Source organism: Arachis ipaensis, chromosome B1 (assembly GCF_059453495.1).
Source record: "Arachis ipaensis isolate K30076 ecotype BB chromosome B1, ASM5945349v1, whole genome shotgun sequence".
Taxonomy (NCBI): domain Eukaryota; kingdom Viridiplantae; phylum Streptophyta; class Magnoliopsida; order Fabales; family Fabaceae; genus Arachis; species Arachis ipaensis.
Window position 1 is genome coordinate 73,276,576 of NC_142436.1, and position 22,726 is coordinate 73,299,301.

General features: G+C 36.2%; 1 long non-coding RNA gene and 1 pseudogene across 1 annotated transcript; both read left to right on the forward strand.

Annotated features, from left to right (window-relative positions):
• Positions 1 to 458: 458 nt before the first annotated feature.
• LOC148577019 (uncharacterized) lies at positions 459 to 3,696 on the forward strand (annotated as a pseudogene).
• Positions 3,697 to 3,821: 125 nt separating this feature from the next.
• On the forward strand, positions 3,822 to 7,594 carry LOC148577020 (uncharacterized). Its single transcript, XR_015902740.1, has 3 exons — positions 3,822 to 4,817; positions 4,895 to 5,052; positions 7,192 to 7,594. It is a non-coding gene; the product is annotated as an uncharacterized LOC148577020 (long non-coding RNA).
• The last annotated feature ends 15,132 nt before the right edge of the window (positions 7,595 to 22,726 follow it).

The following is a 22,726-nucleotide window of genomic DNA, read 5'->3' on the forward strand; positions in this document are numbered from 1 at the left end:
GGTGTATTTTGGTTTTCTATTTGTATATATGTATATATGTATTTAGCTTACTCTCCAAGTAACTTATGTATGTTGCTCCTCTTAGAGGTTGAGGGAGAGATAGGAGTTTATTTTGGTATTTTGGTATATTTTGGGGATACCTATGTATGTTCATATATATATATATCCTCTGGCCAGCCTTAGCTTCGCAGGCTAAGTCAGGGGCTAGTTATGCTGTTTCCTTGGCTTTCCTTTATTCTTTTGCTTAACTTTATCATGTTCCTATTAGGTTTCTTAGCACGCAAGTAATCCTTTCCTGAGCGTTGCGCTTTTTGTTTTGCGATTTTGTTTTACCCATTTTTCAAGGCTCCTAGTTAAGTATCTTTTCTCTATTATTATATATATATATATATATATATATATATATATATATATATATATTACTATTTTTAGAGGTCGTAATACCTTACTATCTCAGTCTTATGACTTAAGCATAAGATTAAGTATGGTAGGGTGTTACATTATGGTATCAGAGCAGTTCGTTCCTATAGAGCCTGAGGGACGGACTGATTATGTCTCTGGACATACTCTGGGTGTCTATACATGCTATTTAGGGTATCTAACTGATATATGAGGCATGAATGCTCATGAGCATGCATTTGGGACTTTGAAATACTAAACTAGAGATATTGAGACTGATCACCTTGATATCACTTGTTTGGTGTGAACAGGAACCAAATGGCATCTCGTGGGCGCAGTCGTGAGCGTAATCGGGATCAAGGACGGAGAGCTAATGAGGTAACCATACCAACAGATAGTTTGACCAATATCGTGACCGCAATGACGAGTGTTGCTGCTGCCATTGGTACTGTTGCTGCCACGACCATCCGAGTAATGGATGGAATGTAACCACAAGCTGGAACTGGCAACAATGATGATAATGAATATGAAGGTGGACATAATGCTCCGAATATAGGGGTACCACTGAGTTATCTGGAGCAGGTTAATGTGGGTCAGGCAAAAGGAGAAAGCTCAAGGAGGGCTGAGGTAGCAAGAAGTGATCATCGAGAACCCTTCACAAAGAAAAAGGGAAAGATTACACCGAGGAGCCAAACTTTCAAAAAGAATCGCTTGGTCGCTTCACATTCTCAGCACTGGAGCAATGACTGAAGGAACGATAACCGTCCGGATCCGAATGCTAAAGGGAAAACTAGTACTCAACTGGATGATTTAAGGTGCCCAAGGTGCAAGAAGTACCATCCAAAGAGACCGTGCAGGACCGGATTAGGCGTATGTTACAAGTACGAGAAGTCGGGGCATATAGCTCGAGACTGTCCACACAAGAAACGCCAGGATGCAGCCGAATCCGATCTTCAGACCCGAGGTAATCATAAGCTAGCAGTTGAGTTTTTAACTACCTTGCGTATCATTAATATATGTATGATCCATTTGTGAAGCACGACAAGTTTTGATGATCGCGGAGTCCGAACCGATGGTTAGTCGAAGACTACTAGTTATTAAGAAGGAGCGATACTTAACTAACTTAGATGAGTGACTAGGTTCTTAAAGGATGAGAGTCAGAATGATGCAGTAGAATCAGGGTGGTTAGACTTTTGAAGGTTAAGGATTAAGTGACGTAGTGGAAGCAGGTTGGACCATATCTAAAGAATCAGGAGTGTTGAGGGTTATGCGGAGTTATTGTTTGGAATTTAGTGACGGTGAAACTTTGAGGAAGAGGAGTAGAGCGAACACAACCTTTAGATGTTAATTGTTCAGAGGTAAGTGGAGATGAAACCAAATCTCTATACGAGAGAATTTCTAAGACAATTCTTGAAGGTGTGTCAAAACTTCCATTCCAGAGAGAAAGCGAGTTTGCGATAGGCTTAGTACCGGAAACCGGATTAACTTCAATTGCACCACAAGTGAAGACATCATTATAACCGGTAGAATTCAGGATTGAGTGGAAGGGAGTACTAGAAGAGGGAATCACCTAACCAACTATTTCTTTGTGGGAAGCATCGGTTATGCTGGAGAAGAAGGAAGAGAACGGTAGGAAATCTTATGCAGAGAGAGTGTGCTAACGAACCTTCGCGACTCGATCTAATCCTTCTTTTGAAACCTACATTGACATTCGATCCGGAGCTCTTCCTAAATAGCTTGACTACCTTTCTAACTTTACTCCTTGTGCGCATGAATATTATTTCTTCCAGGATGAGTCTGAGCTTGTCTTGGTATAAGCGCGTAATCCTTGAATCTTGTATGCTCGCTATGACTAGAGTTGCCCCTATTCGCAAACCATGTTCTTCAGAATCAGCTGAGACTTCTTTGACTCTGTATGCTCTGTTCTTCCTACCAAAGGTCTCTAATTTGAACTCTTTTCTTGAGATGCACCTAGGTTCCTCTCTTTGTGCATTCCATCATTTCGTTATAATCCTGATCAACTGTGTACAAAATTTCCTTTTTGACTCATTATGAACACCGTTTGTATTGCTCATTCATTTTTCGAGCTTAATGTCCTTTTGAAAATCAACTCGAGCCTATATTAGTATCACGTATAAAATATAGTTGTGACTGTGGAGATGTTGATTCCTTAAGAGCATGACTTTTGGATACAGAAGATGAAGCAGGTAAGCGTGCGCCGTCAAAAAGAGTTTTAGAGCTTTAAATTCTTGTCGACCACAAAGCCTATGATTAGTTTAATGCGCTAGAAATACACCGGTTACATAGATACCCGAATATGAAGAGAGCTTTCAAACTCCAAGGGAAGGATTAACCCCAAATCCAGTAATTAGAATACCCGAACTTATTTAACAACTCAGAATTAGTGCGATACATTACCAGAGGGGTTTAGGATACGTGTAAATACAACATCGTGAAGTGGTAACAGATGCCCTGAGTAAGAAGTTTTTGGGGAAATGCTTGGATATAAATTTCGGAGAATGGAAGGCTAGATAAGTTGGAACTTTAAATTGGATATTAAGGGTATAGATAAAGGAGTCAAACTAAATCTATTGCAGTTTTAAAACATAGCAAAGACGAAATGCAGGAAGCGTGAGGGGACGATAAAGACCTACCGAGGATGTCGAAGTCTGGCAAACAAAAGGGAACTAAGAAAAGATTTATATGTTTAATATCGAAATAGAGATCGTAAAGTCAAAGACTTGAGGAGTGCAATAACGGTGATAAGGGGCTACTAAGAGTACTGAAACCGGTTGAATCCAGAAGACACCAAGAGAGGGTTATGTGTTGAGGTCGGAAGTTGAAATAAGAAACTGTTGTTCGAAGCTTACAAGAGAAAATTTTCGAAGTTACCTTGAGATTTCTAAAACCTACCACGAATCAAAGAAGATATTTTGAGCAGACAGAAATGAAGAACGAGGTGGAAATCTATGTGATTACAAGTTTGACGTATGAGAAAGAAATGAAAGACCACCAGAAACTGTTTGAAATGCCACAACCGTCGAAGGTTCTACATTAAAGATAAAAGGGAATAGCCATTGATTTCATAATAGGTTACCGAAGACTAGGACAAAAGGTGATACTGTTAGGGAACTGTGGATCAAGCGACCAAGCCTGTTTTGCCCATCGGAGTAAACCACTTATTGGGGATATCAAAGAGACTATACATCAGGAAGAAGGTGAGACTTCACAGTATGCTAAACAGCTTTGAATTAACCGAAAACTGGAATATCAAACGTCTTAGTTCCTGAATTTGACAGCCGAAACAACAGAGGAAGAGTTACACAAATCTAAGTTAGAATTCTCACTATGAAAGCCGACAAAAGAGTTAGGTGGATCTAAGAAGAAGACTTCTCAAGTTGGAAGGAAGGGGATACCTATTTCTGAAGATCACTTCAATGAACTAGAATCGGATGATCAATCAAAAACTAAAAAGCTAAATGCCTATCACATCGGACAAGTGGCGTATAGGATCGCTTTACTACCACATTGTTCGAACCTGCATGACGTGTTTCACATATCGCAGCTTCGTAAATATAATTTTGATCCTAGTCATGCCCTAAAGCCGGAATTAGTTCAAGTGAGAGAAGATCTGACGTTTCCAATAACTCTCGTTAGAATTGATGATACCAGCATTAAGCGTTTACACGGGAAAGAGACTTTCTTAGTGAAAGTAGCTTGGTGTTGGGCTGGTATTGAAGAATATACCTAGGAGCTTGAGATAGAGATGCGGAAGGACTACCCACACCTCCATTCAGGTAACGCACTCTGAATTTTGAGGACAAAATTCCTAATTAGATGGGTAGGATATAAATCCCGCTAAAATCGGTATATAATTAGTCAATAAATTGAATTTTCAATAGGAAAATTAAATATACAAAACTAATATCAAAATAGGATAGAGCTCGGCAAAACGAGAATTTTGATATCACTTTCGAAAAATTTGGCCCAAAATTGGGCCGAACGAGCCGAACCGGTCGAACCGGACCCGAACCGGGCCCGTGGGCCCAACCAACTCACTATATATAATGAGCTGAAGCTCATTTCATTTCCATTCAGCATGCAGAACACGCTGGGCAGAGCCAAAATGGGGAAGAACATGTTGAAGATTCCAAAACCCTTGATTTCATTCAAATCCACATAACTTCTCGCTCTGAGCTCCGATTGACGATCCGTTTGCGGCCACGCGACCGCGGCGTTGAGCTCTACAAAGCCCATAACATTGTAAGGTAAGGAAGCCATGCTTTCTTCCTCAATTTTCTCATTTCTAGTTCTGAATTTATTGGGCTTTGGTGTTGAGATTTTGTATAATTTGGTGTTTTAGGTTTAATTTAGCTTGCGGAGCTTATTGAGCTCGAGTTGTTATGCGTGTGGGCACGGTAAGGACAACCTAAACCCTAGTCCAATCTTGTATTTATGATGAGAAATCTGAAATTGGAACATGTATATGTATTAGGTGTAGATTAAGTGGGTATATAAGCATTGGAATTGAATTGGGATTACTTGGAGGTTTGTTGATGACCAAGGCTTATTTTGGGACTGTTTGATTGAGCTTGGAGGGGCTGTAATTTCGAGTTGTGAGGCTGCCTTGGGTGAACTAAGTAATCGGCCAAGGTATGGTTTAAGTTTCGCACGTTTAATATTTACGGTGTTGTGAAAACTTAGGTTAGAGGAACCATAGAATAAGTTGGATTGTTTGTTGTATTTAATGATTAGCCTTGTAATGTTGTTAGAATAGATTTGTTAGTGAATTTATATATTAGAATTATGAGGTGTGAAAGTTATTAATGGTGTGCTCTTATATTTATTTATGATGGATTAGAATTGGTGTTTGTTAATAAGGATGTAGAGTTGTGTTGTGGTGGTATTGTATATGCTGTAACTAATTATGTAATGATCGGAATTGTATGAGACTAAGTTTGGGCTAAACTTGGGAATACAAAGAACTAAACTGAAAAATTTGGGACCTTTTTGTTAAATATACAATTTATGGCAAATTTTTGAAGTTAGGTTGTTAAATATGTCCAGCAGCAGAAAAGATCAAACAGGGCAGCAACTTGTTTGTCTTGCTGCGACTTCTACGAGTTGAGTTTTGGAGCGAAACCAATTTTGTTATAAAATTTGATTAACTTTCTTTATTTCTCTAAAATTTCAGAATTTTAAAAGTTGAGGATTGGGAGCTGTGAATTTTTGAATATTGGTGGTCAAAACTGAAAAGAAACAGATTTCAGCAAGCTATGCATCAACTTCCAATGCTTGTAACTCTTAGAATTAAATAGAAATTGGGTTGCAACCAAGACACACTTGTTTCTGGATGAGCTAAGGGTTCTCAAATCAAAATTTAGCTTAATTGGAGTTTTGTAATAAAAGTTATTCCAATTGAAAGGTACTAAGCTTGTTGGTTTTTAAAACAGATTTTGTCTCATTTTTACTTAATTTCCAGGTAATGTAACTTTTTCATTAAAAATGGTATTGACTCAGAACAAATTGAGAAAGAAACCTGGATGAGTAAAGTTTAACTACATTAATTTTCAAAGTCATTGGATTTAACTTGGATTTTATATTGAATTTTGAATGCCACATGCTGCTGCTGTTTTTCTAGTTTTATGCACTGCAGAGCAGTCACGGTTTTTCCTTTATTCCTGAGGCTAGAAAAATCAGAAAATTATGATATTTAGTTTGTTAGAAATCTTATTTCAATATGAACGCCTGGACATAAAGTTTGTGCAATTCCGAGTTCATTTGCTATATTAGAAACAGAAAAGAAAATAGAGTGTCGAGGATGTCTTAGTGATAGTCATGAGTTCGAGAAGTTAAAGTTCAATCCTCGTGTGATGTGATTGATTTAATGTTAGAGTTGGGTTGATTTTAAGATTATTCGATATTAAGAAGGATGAGAAGAGTTTGATAAAAAGTTTGGTCAGGACCCAGAAAAGGGTAATCAAGATGAATTATAAGGGAATGACGATGAAAAATGTGAAAGGGAGGTTGTTAATAAAAGGAGTTAGTATGCCATGGCTTGATGAATGATTAAATAATGATTATGACTATGAAATGGCTTATGAATAATGCTATCTGAGATACGAGTTCCCTGGGTAAGAGCTGTGGCTCGCCATCACGTGTTCCAGGTTGAATCTCGATACTCTGTTGACCCTACGTCGTAAGGGTGACCGGGCACGTATAAATTCCCGGGTATGGATAGCCCCCATTGAGTGATTTTATGAAATATTAATGTGAACTCTATGCATAGACTCTTGGGGATGCGCGACGGGGGACAGTCTAAGGTTTTCGGACTTGTCGGGTTGGCTGGATAACCGACAGATGGGCCCCATCAGCCATAGGACAGGCATGCATCATATGCATTTGTTTGTATTGATTGCTATGCATTTTCTGGGTATGCCTAATTGATATATATCACATGCTATCTGTTATACTTGCTATTTGTACTATCTGCTCATTACTTGTGCGTGACCTTGTTTGGTTGCTTGTTTCTGTTGCATTGTGGATGATGGAGGGATGGAGGAAAAGGAGAAATGGTTTGGTGTTAGATTAGGATTGAAATTGAGTAAGTTAGGTAGATTTAGAATACCTACCCCTGTTATAGCTTCTGTTTAGTAATTAAGTTGGATAATTGTATAACGGAGTTCTAGGATTGCCTATGGCATTCTCAGGACCTTATTTATTATGCGCGTGGCACTTTTACCATGCTGAGAACCTCCGGTTCTCATTCCATATTGTATTGTTGTTTTTCAGATGCAGGTCGAGAGGCTCCTTGCTAGGCGTCTGGATCCTGGGAAGCGAAGTAGTCCTTGGGTGTATTTTGGTTTTCTATTTGTATATATGTATATATGTATTTAGCTTACTCTCCAAGTAACTTATGTATGTTGCTCCTCTTAGAGGTTGAGGGAGAGATAGGAGTTTATTTTGGTATTTTGGTATATTTTGGGGATACCTATGTATGTTCATATATATATATATATCCTCTGGCCAGCCTTAGCTTCACAGGCTAAGTCAGGGGCTAGTTATGCTGTTTCCTTGGCTTTCCTTTATTCTTTTGCTTAACTTTATCATGTTCCTATTAGGTTTCTTAGCACACAAGTAATCTTTTCCTGAGCGTTGCGCTTTTTGTTTTGCGATTTTGTTTTACCCATTTTTCAAGGCTCCTAGTTAAGTATCTTTTCTCTATTATTATATATATATATATTACTATTTTTAGAGGTCGTAATACCTTACTATCTCAGTCTTATGACTTAAGCATAAGATTAAGTATGGTAGGGTGTTACAGGTAGAATGCCTAAATTGAGACATTTTTAGACTATAATATTTGTGAAACAAATAATTAATGAAAAACTCATCCATACCTTCTCATTTTGAGTACATTTATACATAAAAAAAGAATTGAAATAGCAAAAACGATAAAAATGATGATTTTTATAATTTTGTGTGGTTATCTATATATAGAAGATCAGAAGACCATAATTATCTAACAAATTAATTTTATTTATTGCATTCAATTTGAATAAGTAAAAAATCATCTTATTTTAGTTTAGTCCTTAATTCACATGATTTAAATTTAGCTCAATATATATGATGTAATTTGATTTAATTATTAGTAAAAAATATCACGAGAACCTATTTTATTCATAGATTTATTATTTTAATGATTAATTAATTAATATAATTAATTAATACAGATAATTAATATAATTAATTTGGTTTAATAAATTAAAAAAATAAATTAAAAAATACTAACAAAATATTAAAAGAAATAAATTAAAAAATATTACCAAATTAAATTGATATAAATTATAATAAATTATGTGATATTTAAATATCTAATCAAATCAATTAGTTGATATAGTTAATTTATCTTAATAAATTATATTTAATGAGTTAAAAGAAACAAATCACTAAACACTCTCATAAGCATCTCATATCAACTCTATCATTAAGTGCAGAAACTTGATTTTTATATAATAGAATAGATAATAAATAAAATATATGAGAATATGATATGTGACATATTTTAATTATGAAATTGGTATTATATAATAAATTTTTTCTGAATCTTTATTGCTTATTCGTTGCTTATTTTTATGTAATTACTTAATAATTTCCGCCTATAAAACTATCAACTACCTAATATTATGATTTAATTAATAAGAATGATGATATTAATACTATTTCATAAGTCTTGTTATTATTTATAATTAGGAAATAGCCATAAATAAATTTATTTCCTTAATGAATGTTAATTTTGCTTTCAAATTCTGTATTACCTTTAAAATTTTAGTGTAATTGAGTTTAATTTCTACATTTTAAAATGAATTTACTCGAAAAAATTAATATGTAAATCACATTATTATTATAAAATTACTTTTTGAACATAATTAGTGGTGCTTATTTGAACCATTAAATTTAGCTTCTAATGATATTAAAGGCAACCTATTTTATTATCTTGTGCCTTTAAAGAATTTACACGACTAACATAAAAATATAGTAATTGAAAAAAAAAATTTATTACAATGGGAATATTCATTTTAACAAATATTATTCTATCTAATACTATAAAAAAAATACATTGGCCATTTTGAATTGCTACAGATCAACTTTCATACACAGTAGTAGAATGCTTAAATTGAGATATATTCATCAAACAAACAATCAATGAAACACTCCTTCGTACTTTCTCATTTTGGGTGTATTTATACATAAAAGAAATTATACATAAAGGAAAAAAAAAGAAGAATAAAAGAAGAGTTGAAATAGTAAGAGCGATAAAAATTACGATTCTTATAATTTTGTGTGGTCATCTATATATAGTAGACCAGACAACTATGATTATCTAACAAAATTAATTTGTATTTATTGCACTCAATTTGAATAAGTAAGAACTTATCTTATTTTAATTTGATCCTTAATTCACATTATTTGAATTTAGCTCAATATATATGGTTTGATTTTATTTGATTTAATTATTAGTTGAAAATATCTCACTTACCTATTTTATTCATAGATTTATTAGTTTAATAACTAATAAATTAATCAAATTAATTAATTAGTACACACAATAAATTTGGTTTAATAAACTAAAAGAAATAAATTAAAAAATACTAATAGAATATTAAAATAAATAAATTAGGAAATACTACTAAATCAAATTAATTAGTTGATATAGTTAGTTTATCGTAATAACTTGTATTTAATGAGTTAAAAGAAATAAATCGGAAAACACTCTCAAAAACATGTCACGTCAGCCCCATCATTAAGTGCAGAAATCCGATTTTTATATAATAGAATAGATTCTAATGCCTAAACAAAAATTAATAAACAACATTAGCTCATGATTTTTTTTTACTTCCATTATATCAATGTCATAAAATAGGATCCTTTCCATGAAGAAAAAATTGATAAAGTTTTATATTTTAAAAAATAAAAATAATACCAAAACACAAACAAAAAATTAAACTTAAAAAAAGATATTTGACATAATAAAATCTTAACTGATAAATGATAATTAACATTATAACAATAAAAATAAAAAGTAACAAAATAAAAAAACAATGACACGAAGGAGAAGAATAAACACATACAAAAGAGAAAACTCATGAGAGAAGATAAAGAGAATGACAAAGAAGCATGTAGAATGGAAAAGAGAAAAGAGAATTATGTGAAAATATGAATGTGTATATGTATTTGTTTATTATTGTGGAGAGAATAAATTTTTTAAATTATTTTATTTTATTGACTTTGGATATTTTAGCACATACAAATAATGAAAGATATTAAAGAAATAAAAATACAAATATATAATTAAAGAGAAAAATGTCTTAGTAGATAAAAAAATTTAAATATTATAAAAGACCCAAGTTCAAACTCTTATTATTGGATTTTCATTAGTATAATAAAATTATATATATATTCTCTACATGTCAGTTGTAAAACTTGTTATTTGTCTTATATTCTCATGAATTGAAAGGTTGTTACTGATTTCTTCGTCATTTAAAAAAATATAATTGGCCAATAAATCACTAGGAGTTATAGATTTTGCCACTTTTAAAATCTATTATAATGCGTTACGAGAAGATACCCACGAATGAAAAATAGTGGTAAATGTATATAATCGTGGTAATCAATTGCAACGTCTTGTATTTCTGTGGTCAAATTTTGTGGAGCTTTCAGACGGTTTTGTTTGTTTGTAGCTAACTTAAGATGAGTTCTCTCAATTGCCACAGACTTAATGATCACCGTGTCGAAATCGAACGATTTTCACTTCCAAATTCCACGCTTAATTTTTTCTCCATTCCTCTCAAAATATTTTTATGCAGTTTATACTTTTTCCAAATTTAAACCCTAAATCAAGGTAAATTCGATTTATCAGCAGGCTTTTCCAATTCCTCAATTGTTGGTTTTTTCTCCCTCCTTTTGAGTGCTGCCACGGAAAAATTAATAAAATATGCTAATGGTTTGATTTTAGATGTTGTTGATGATGTGCAATTTTCTCACTTCGTATGATTCTTAAACTCTGCCATATCTCTGAATCATGTGTTTTTTTTACTTATGCGTTGATTTGATTAATTTTTTTTAATTTAACAATATTTTTTAACGTGTGGTGTTATTCATTATTTGTATAAAAATCAGATTATAATGTAACTAGAGAGACTAAATTATATACATACAATTTTACTATTTATATTTTTTAGTTGTTACATTTTTTTGTTAGTGTTCTTCTTGGTCAAATACAATTTTGGTACCCAATTTTACTGTATGCATTAATTTAGAGACTTTGATGATGGAATAAAATGATTCAATTGAAAATGAATATTAAAATTATTAAAAGAGTACCAAAAGAGTATAAAAAGAGTACATGTTTATCTTTGATATAATAACTCTAACTAATTTTAGAAAAAAATACTAATTATGGTTGATTGGAATAATAACTAATTTAATTACTCATTATTTAATTACTCACTATTAATTTATGGCAACATTAATGAACAGAATCCTAACTTTTAAAATTCAGAATATTAGTTTTACACTTATATTTTATTAATTTAATAAAAAATTAAATTAAAATTAATTTTATGAAAATTCATTTTTTAACTATGTACAAAATTTTTATTCTTTTTCAATCCAAAGGTAATAAATTCTTAAATTTTAAGTTTATCTATTTTAGTTTTTAGTGATGCCATTTCTTTTAAATTTAACGAGTCAAAATTCTAGATTCTAACTAGTATGCAGTGGCGGATCTTAAAAAAAAAATTTTAGGGGCAGAGGCGAATCTAAGGGGGCCTAAGGTGGCCATGGTCCCCCCTTTTTTTTTAAAAAAAAAAGTAGTATTAATCATGGTTCTGAAAATCGAACCGGACTGGCCGGTTCAACTGGAATAACCGGGAACCAGTCACCTAGTCGGTCCGGGTAATGTCAAAAACCGTCTGGCAAAAAATCGGTGAAAAAACCGGTCGAACCGGCGGTTAACCAGGAAAACAGCGTCGTTTTGGCTTAAAAAAAAGAGAAAACGCGTAAAAGTTAAACGAAGCCCTAATAAGTTTCCACTTTCCAGAAATCACCATTCACCCAAGCTCCAGAAATCACCAGCACCCAGCCACCCACAGCCATCAGTGAAGCCCACCGCCATCGCCATCGCCACCGCATCCCGTAGCCAGCCATCCACAGCAGCGACGACGTTGATCACTGCAACCACCACCGCGTCCTGCTTCTCGCCGAGCCCGCCTCCAATATCGTCGTCGCCGAGCATCGCCGAGCTCGCCTACTCGTTGGGGCGTCGCCGACACCGCGTCCTCTTTCGTCGCCATTACTCGCCGCCGGTAATACTCTGTTCTTGATTTATTTGCTGCCTTCTGATTATGATTTATGAGCTCGCCTCCTTCTGAGGTTCTGTGCTTGATTTTGTTTGTGATTTTGCTGCCTTCTGATTTATGATTTATTTGTTTGCGATTTCGATTTATTTGCTGCCTTCTGATTTTGATTTTCCGATCTCGCCTCCTTCTGAGGTTCTGTACTTGATTTTGTTTGCGATTTTGCTGCCTTCTGATTTTGATTTTCTGTGCTTGATTTTGTTTTTTTATTTGCTGAGGTTATTTGTTCATAAGTGAATTTGTTTGCTGCTTCATGATTTTTGTTTTTGATTTTCTGAGGTTATTTGTTCATGATGAATATGTTTGCTGTTTCATGATTCTGGTTGTTGAATCATTTATTTGTTCATGGTTTTATGAAGTTATTTTCTGGTCTTTCCTTCCTTCTATTTTTCCTTTATGTATTGTTTTCTAAATTGCATATTTCCTGTTTAATGGTATTTTTCCTAGATGAAGATGAAAAGTCAAACAGTAGATCTGATATCCCGAAGATGCAGATTATTGTTTGCAGCTCAGTCTTATTTATAGGAATGATGATGATCCTCTGCATTTCCTTGATCTTGTATAGAAGAAAGAAAAACCAGAAAAACTATAGTAAGTTGTTTCTTTATATTCTTGATTCTTCTATTGAGTAAAAGCTTTTAGAATTTCAAGTGTCTGTTGTTTGGTCCTTCACCGATTAAGTCGGATTCAATAAATAGCATGTATTTTTTAAACCTGCTTTATTTTGGTCTCTCTTAAACTGTTCAAACCTTGTATTAACCTATAGATTTTGTGATTTTTGTTTCATTTGGTCTTTGCATAATGCTTCTTTTGCAGGGAACATGAAAGGCAACCCAAAAGAGCATCAGGAGGAAGAACTAGATCTACCATATTTTGATATAGCTACACTTATTTCTGCAACCAACAACTTCTCGACCAATAACATATTGGGAAAAGGCGGTTTTGGAGCTGTTTACAAGGTTAATACTTAGTCATATAATGCTTAAATCTGGATATTAGCAACATGGTAGGGAATTTTGATTTGTTGAGATAGGTGCTATGGCCAAATAAGTACATTATTTGAAAGAATCACTATTTTGTGTCTGTAGAACATTATGGGTTTCTCATTATGTGCGTTTTTTTTTGTTTAGTTATAAACTTTGATGTTTGAAGTTTTTTGTGAACCTCTAATATTAAGTTATGGATAATTTATTATGTGAAATTTTAAATTTTATTAAGTTAGAAATTATTGAATTTATATATTTAAAATTATTTTTAGGTTTTTTAATAATTTTATTTAATATTTAATTAAACCAGTTGAACTCCAGTCGAACCAATAAACTATTGAACCAATAACTTCACCAATTTATTGACCAATCCAGTTCTCGCAACCTTGGTATTAATACTTCTGTATTTATCACTTTAAAATAAAACTATAACATTTGTTTCACAATCAGTTTCAGGAATTAATTTATTCGATTTGATATACATGTAAAGTTCCTTCGTTGCAATAATTTTAATGTCGGTATTATCATTGGCAGATTTGCCTTCTTGATTTTAATATATTTTGGTATAATCATTTTTTCATAATTATTCAATCATCGCCTATTAACAAGTCATCAATCATCATCATATATGATCATAATATATGGGTTTGTTGGTGCACGAATTATGAATCACACTTTTCACAACTCGTACCACTGACCAGCAAGTGCACTGGGTCGTCTAAGTAATACCTCACGTGAGTAAGGGTCGAATCCCACGGAGATTGTTGGTTTAAAGCAATCTATGGTTATCTTGTAAATCTTAGTCAGGAAGTCAATTATGTTTATCAGTTGAATTGCAATTAAACAATAGAGCATGGATTAAAGGTTATTTGTTATGCAGTAATGAAGGATATGTTGGAGTTTTGGAGATGCTTTGTCTTCTGAATCTCTGCTTTCCTCTGTCTTCTTGTTCACGCACGCACGTCCTCCTATGGCAAGCTGTGTGTTGGTGGATCACCGTTGTCAATGGCTACCTTCCATCCTTCCAGTGAAAACTACGCTCACGCGCTCTGTCACAGCACGGCTAATCACCGGTTGGTTCTCGATCCGGTTGGAATAGAATCCCTTGATTCCTTTGCGTTTGTCACTAACGCCCAGCCTTCAGGAGTTTGAAGCTCGTCACAGTCATTCAATCCTTGAATCCTACTCGGAATACCACAGACAAGGTTTAGACTTTCCGGATTCTCATGAATGCCGCCATCAATTCTAGCTTATACCACGAAGATTCTGATTAAGAGATCTAAGAGATACTCATTCAATCTGATATAGAACGGAGGTGGTTGTCAGGCACACGTTCATGGGTTGAGAATGGTGATGAATGTCACGGATCATCACCTTCATCACAGTTAAGCGCGAATGAACATCTTAGATAGGAACAAGCGTGTTTGAATAGAAAACAGAAATACTTGCATTAATTCATCGAGACACAGCAGAGCTCCTCACCCCCAACAATGGAGTTTAGAGACTCATGCCGTCAAAGAGTACAAAGTTCAGATCTAAAATGTCATGAGATACAAAATAAGTCTCTAAAAGTTGTTTAAATACTAAACTAGTAGCCTAGGTTTACAAAAAATGAGTAGACTATGATGGATGATGCAGAGATCCACTTCTGGGGCCCACTTGGTGTGTGCTGGGGCTGAGATTTAAGCAAGTCATGTGCAGAGCCCATTTGTGGAGTTGAACGCCAGTTTATGTGCCAGTTTGGGCGTTCAACTCCAGCTTTTGATCCTTTTCTGGCGCTGGACGCCAGAATTGGGCAGAGAACTGGCGTTGAACGCCAGTTTACATCGTCTATCCTTGTGCAAAGTATGGACTATTATATATTGCTGGAAAGCCCTGGATGTCTACTTTCCAACGCAATTAGAATCATGCCATTTCGAGTTCTGTAGCTCCAGAAAATCCACTTTGAGTGCAGGGAGGTCAGAATCCAACAGCATCAGCAGTCCTTTTTCAGCCTGAATCAGATTTTTGCTCAGCTCCCTCAATTTTAGCCAGAAAAATACCTGAAATTACAGAAAAATACACAACTCATAGTAAAGTCCAGAAATATGAATTTTTCCTAAAAACTAATGAAAATAAACTAAAAAATAACTAAAACATACTAAAAATTATATGAAATTAACCCCAAAAAGCGTATAAAATATCCGCTCATCACAACACCAAACTTAAACTGTTGCTTGTCCTCAAGCAACTAGACAAATAAAATAGAAGACTAATGGGTTGAGAAGCAATAATATCTCAGAGTTTTTGAATGAAGCTCAGATTTTAATTAGATGAGCGGGACTAGCAGCTTTTTGCTTCCGAACTGTTTTGGCATCTCACTTTATCCATTGAAGCTCAGAGTGATTGGCATCTATAAGAACTTAGAATTCAGATAATGTTATTGATTCTCCTATTTCAGTGTGATGATTCTTGAACACAGCTATTTTATGAGTCTTGGCCGTGGCCCTAAGCACTTTGTTTTCCAGTATTACCACCGGATACATAAATGCCACAGACACATAATTGGGTGAACCTTTTCAGATTGTGGCTCAGCTTTGCTAAAGCCCCCAATTAGAGGTGTCCGGGGTTCTTAAGCACACTCTTCTTTTTGCTTTGGACCTTTACTTTAACCGCTCAGTCTCAAGTTCTCACTTGACACCTACACGCCACAAGCACATGGTTAGGGACAGCTTGGTTTAGCCACTTAGACCAGGATTTTATTCCTTTAGACCCTCCTATCCACTGATGCTCAAAGCCTTGGGATCCTTTTTATTTGCCCTTGCCTTTTGGTTTTAAGGGTTATTGGCTTTTTGCTCTTGCCTCTTGGTTTTAAGAGCTTTTGGCTTTTTCTGCTTGCTTTTTCTTTTTCTTTCTTTTTTTTTTTTGCCTATTTTATTATATATATATTTTTTTTTCTGCAAGCTTTGTTCTTTGCTGCTTTTTCTTGCTTCAAGAATCATTTTTATGATTTTTCAGATTATCAATAACATGTCTCATGTTCATCATTCTTTCAAGAGCCAACATATTTAACAGTCTTAAACAACAAATTCAAAAGACATATGCACTGTTCAAGCATTCATTCAGAAGACAGAAAGCATTGCCACCACATGTTACTAATTAGAATTTTTCTTATTAAAAACTCGAAATTTTATTGCCTCTTATTCAAAAGATCTACTATTTTATTCATGTTTGCTGATGATGGGAAAAATAGACTATAACTTAATTGGGGATAAAATCAAAATAGATACTAATTACTACTAATGATCATGTAATGAAGACACAAACATAGATACGCACTTAACATAGAGAAAACGAAAAATAGAGAAAGTAAGAACAAGGAACGAGTCCACCTTAGTGATGATGGCATTTCCTTCTTGAGGAACCAATGATGTTCTTGAGCTCTTTTATGTCTCTTCCTTGCCTTTGTGGCTTGATTCCTAGTGATTTTTGGTATTTCTATCCTCAGTTGCTTCCAATAATTATGTGGAGGGAAGTGCATCCCCTGAGGTATCTCAGGGATCTCTTGATTTGCAGCCACATGTTCTACCACTGAGCTATAGATCCTTCACATAATTGTTTTACCACACCAAACTTAGAATGTTGCTTGCCCTCGAGCAAAAGAAGAAGGAATAGATGAAGAAGAAGATGTGAAAAAAAAACTAGGATTATGAGGAGGGAAGGTGGGGATCCTGTGGGGTCTACAGATCTTGAAATGATCCTGTGAGGTCCACAGATCTTGAGGTGTCAAGGCATTTACATCCCTGCACCAATTTAGGCATGCAAAATGCCCTTGCACACAACTCTGGGCGTTCAGCGCCAGGTTGGTGCCCATTTTGGGCGTTCAACGCCCATTTATTAGCCATTTCTGGCGTTGAACGCCAGAACCATGCTTGTTCTGGGCGTTCAGCGCCAGGATGTTGCCCATTTTGGGCGTTCAGCGCCAGAACCATGCTCTGTTCTGGCATTGAACGCCAGACAGGTGCTTCCTCCAGGGTGTGATTTTTCTTCTGCTGTTTTTGATTCCGTTTTCAATTTTTAATATTTATTTTGTGACTCCACATGATCATGAAACTAATAAAACATGAAAAACCATGAAAATAAAAATAAAAAAAAATTGGGTTGCCTCCCAACAAGCGCTTCTTTAATGTCCTTAGCTGGACCTTGCTGAGCTTTTAATCGAGCTTCAACCTTGAGCACTCTTGCTCAACATTGCCTTCAAGATAGTGCTTGATTCTCTGTCCATTAACAATGAACTTCTTGTCAGAGTCAATATCTTGAAGCTCTACATAACCATATGGTGATACACTTGTAATCATGTATGGTCCCCTCCACCGGGATTTCAATTTCCCGGGGAATAGCCTGAGTCTAGAGTTGAACAGCAGAACCTTCTGTCCTGGTTCAAAGATTCTAGATGACTGCTTTCTGTCATGCCACTTTTTTGATTTCTCTTTATAAAGCTTGGCATTTTCGAAAGTTGTGAATCTGAACTCCTCTAGCTCATTTAGCTGGAGCAATCTTTTTTCTCCTGCTAATTTGGCATCAAAGTTTAGGAATCTGGTTGCCCAGTATGCCTTATGTTCCAGTTCCACGGGCAGGTGACATGCCTTACCATACACCAGTTGGTATGGAGAGGTCCCTATAGGGGTCTTGAATGCTGTTCTGCAAGCCCACAGAGCATCATCCAAGCTCCGTGCCCAATCCTTTCTACGGGTATTTACTGTCCGTTCCAGGATTTCTTTAATTCTCTGTTACAGACTTCAGCTTGCCCATTAGTTTGTGGATGATATGGAGTAGCCACCTTGTGGCGAATCCCATACCGAACCATGGGCAGAGTAAAGCTATTTATTGCAGAAGTGAGTGCCCCCATCACTGATTAGTATTCTAGGGACACCGAACCTGCTAAAGATATGTTTCTGGAGGAACTTCAGCACCGTTTTAGTATCATTGGTGGGTGTGGCAATGGCCTCAACCCATTTTGATACATAATCAACTGCCACCAGAATATAAGTGTTTGAGTATGATGGTGGGAAAGGTCCCATGAAGTCAATTCCCCATACGTCAAACAACTCAATTTCCAAGATTCCTTGTTGAGGCATGGCGTAACCATGAGGCAGATTACCAGCTCTTTGGCAACTGTCACAGTTACGTACAAACTCTCGGGAATCTTTATAGAGTGTGGGCTAATAGAAGCCACATTGGAGGACCTTGGTGGCTGTTCGCTCACCTCCGAAATGGCCTCCATATTGAGATCCATGGCAATGCCATAGGATCCTCTGTGCCTCTTCTCTAGGCACACACCTACGGATTATTCCGTCTGCACATCTCTTAAAGAGATAGGGTTCATCCCACAAGTAATACTTTGCATCAGTAATTAATTTCTTCTTTTGTATCCTGTTGTACTCCTTGGGTATGAACCTTGAAGCTTTATAGTTTGCAATATCGGCAAACCATGGTGCTTCCTGAATGGCAAATAAATGCTCATCAGGAAACGTCTCAGAGATCTCAAGAAAGGGGAGGGACGTCCCTTCCACTGGCTCTATCCGGGACAGATGATCAGTGGTGCACGAATTATGAATCACACTTTTCACAACTCGTACCACTGACCAGCAAGTGCACTGGGTCGTCCAAGTAATACCTCACGTGAGTAAGGGTCGAATCCCATGGAGATTGTTATTTTGAAGCAATCTATGGTTATCTTATAAATCTTAGTCAGGAAGTCAATTATGTTTATCAGTTGAATTGCAAATAAACAATAGAGCATGGATTAAAGGTTACTTGTTATGCAGTAATGGAGAATATGTTGGAGTTTTGGAGATGCTTTGTCTTCTGAATTTCTGCTTTCCTCTGTCTTCTTGTTCATGCACACACGTCCTCCTATGGCAAGCTGTGTGTTGGTGGATCACCGTTGTCAATGGCTACCTTCCATCCTTCCAGTGAAAACTACGCTCACGCGCTCTGTCACAGCACGACTAATCACTGGTTGGTTCTCGATCCGGTTGGAATAGGATTTACTATCCATTTGCGTCTGTCACTAACGCCCAGCCTTCAGGAGTTTGAAGCTCGTCACAGTCATTCAATCCTTGAATCCTACTCGGAATACCACAGACAAGGTTTAGACTTTCCGGATTCTCATGAATGCCGCCATCAGTTCTAGCTTATACCACAGAGATTCTGATTAAGGAATCTAAGAGATACTCATTCAATCGTATATAGAACGGGGGTGGTTGTCAGGCACACGTTCATAGTTTGAGGAAGGTGATGAGTGTCACAGATCATCACCTCCATCACAGTTAAGCGCGAATGAACATCTTAGATAGGAACAAGCGTGTTTGAATGGAAAACAGAAATACTTGCATTAATTCATCGAGACACAGCAGAGCTCCTCACCCCCAACAATGGGGTTTAGAGACTCATGCCGTCAGAGAATACAAAATTCAGATCTAAAATGTCATGAGATACAAAATAAGTCTCTAAAAGTTGTTTAAATACTAAACTAGTAGCCTAGGGTTACAAAATATGAGTAGACTATGATGGATGATGCAGAGATCCACTCTTGGGGCCCACTTGGTGTGTGCTGGGCTGAGACTTAAGCAATTCACGTGCAGAGGCCATTTGTGGAGTTGAACGCCAGTTTTTATGCCAGTTTGGGCGTTCAACTCCAGCTTTTGATCCTTTTCTGGTGCTAGACGCCAGAATTGGGCAGAGAACTGGCGTGGAACGCCAGTTTACGTCGTCTATCCTTGTGCAAAGTATGGACTATTATATATTGCTGGAAAGCCCTGGATGTCTACTTTCCAACGCAATTAGAAGCATGCCATTTCGAGTTCTGTAGCTCCAGAAAAGCCACTTTGAGTGCAAGGAGGTCAGAATCCAACAGCATCAGCAGTCCTTTTTCAGCCTGGATCAGATTTTTGCTCAGCTCCTTCAATTTCAGCCAGAAAAATACCTGAAATTACAGAAAAACACACAACTCATAGTAAAGTCCAGAAATATGAATTTTTCCTAAAAACTAATAAAAATAGACTAAAAACTAACTAAAACATACTCAAAACTATATGAAATTATCCCCAAAAAGCGTATAAAATATCCGCTCATCACAACACCAAACTTAAACTATTGCTTGTCCTCAAGCAACTAGATAAATAAAATAGAAGACTAATAGGTTGGGAAGCAATAATATCTCAGAGTTTTTGATTGAAGCTCAAATTCTAATTAGATGAGCGGGACTAGTAGCTTTTTGCTTCTGAACAGTTTTGGCATCTCACTTTTTCCATTGAAGCTCAGAGTGATTGGCATCTATAGGAACTTAGAATTCAGATAGTGTTATTGATTCTCTTAGTTCAGTGTGATGATTCTTGAACACAGCTTCTTTATGAGTCTTGGCTGTGGCCCTAAGCACTTTGTTTTCCAGTATTACCACCGGATACATAAATGCCACAGACACATAACTGGGTGAACCTTTTCAGATTGTGACTCAGCTTTGCTAAAGTCCCCAATTAGAGGTGTCCAGAGTTCTTAAGCACACTCTTCTTTTTGCTTTGGACATTGACTTTAACCGCTCAGTCTCAAGTTTTCACTTGACACCTTCACGCCACAAGCACATGTTTAGGGACAGCTTGGTTTAGCCGCTTAGACTAGGATTTTAGTCCTTTAGGCCCTCCTATCCACTGATGCTCAAAGCCTTGGGATCCTTTTCATTTGCCCTTGCCTTTTGGTTTTAAGGGTCATTGGCTTTTTCTGCTTGCTTTTTCTCTCTCTTTTTTTTTTTTTTTTTTTGAATGCTTTGTTCTTTGCTGCTTTTTCTTGCTTCAAGAATCATTTTTTTGATTTTTCAGATTATCAATAACATGTCTCATGTTTATCATTCTTTCAAGAGCCAACATATTTAACAGTCTTAAACAACAAATTCAAAAGACATATGCACTGTTCAAGCATTCATTCAGAAGACAGAAAGCATTGCCACCACATTTAACTAATTAGAATTTCTTTTATTAAACTCAAAATTTTATTGCCTCTTATTCAAAAGATCTACTACTTTATTCATGTTTGCTGATGATGAGAAAAATAAACTATAGCTTAATTGGAGATAAAATCAAAATAGATACTAATTACTACTATATGACTTCTAAGGTAAACTTTTATAAGGACACTGTCACAGAGTTAAGGCAGAAATTGGAAATTAACAACCTTTATTCTGGGGGCACGGGGGTTCCTCTGATCCTTGGGGTGCTTGGTCCTACAAGAGAAGACTTTTGGCGCTTCAGTTCCCTTAAGTCACGCCCCTGCTCCTCTTGTTCTTTAAACATATAGGTCAGCATTTGACTGTGTTCCTTCTGTTCTTTTATTATTTGCTCCATAGCTTCCCGTATCTTGGTGACGGACGTCTCAAGATACTCCCAGTATTCAGCTTGAGGGATCTCTGGGAGGAATTCCTATGCTCTCTTCTTGATGGGATCCTCCTGTGCTTGTTGTTTTTCCATTGATGCTTTGGTGATTGGCTTTTCAATTAGGATATATTCAGTTATTCCCATTCTCACTCCAGCGTCCTTGCAGAGCAGAGAAATCACGCTTGGATAAGCCAACCTGGCCTCTTTTGAATTTTTGTTAGCAATCTTGTAGAGTTCAGTTGAAATCAGCTGATGAACCTCCACTTCCTTCCCCATCATGATGCAATGGATCATCACTGCTCTTTTAACTGTGACTTCAGAACGGTTGCTAGTGGGCAACAGAGAATGCCCAATGAAGTCCAGCCATCCTCTGGCGACTGGTTTGAGATCTTCTCTCTTGAGTTGATTTGGGACACCCTTTGTGTTGGTGGTCCACCTGGCTCCAGGGATACATATGTCCTCTAGAATCTTATCCAGGTCAATGTCTGCTCTCATCATCCTCCTGTTGAAGGAGTCTGGATCATCCTTTAGTTGAGGTAGCTTTAAGATCTCTCTGATCTTGTCAGGGGTGGTATGAACAATCTTCCCTCTGACCATGGTTCGAAATTCATAGAAGGCAGTTCCAGATAGTTTTTGCTTGTCAGTCTGCCACATATTAGCATAGAACTCCTGGACCATGTTCCTTCCCACTTTCGTTTCAGGATTAGCTAGGACTTCCCAGTTCCTGATTCGAATTTGCTCCTGGATCTCCGGATATTCATCTTCTTTCAGATCGAATCTAACTTCCGGGATCACTGATCTCAGACCCATTACTTTAAGATAATGGTCTGAATGTTCTTTAGATAAGAACTTCCCTTGATTCCAAAGTGGTTTTGGAACGCTCTCTTTCTTGCCTCTTGGAGTGGGTTGTTTTCCTTTGGGAGCCATGATCTTAGTGATCTCGGATAAACACACCAAACTTAGAGGTTTGCTTGTCCTCAAGCAAAAGAAAAGAAAGGAGAGGGATAGAAGGAGA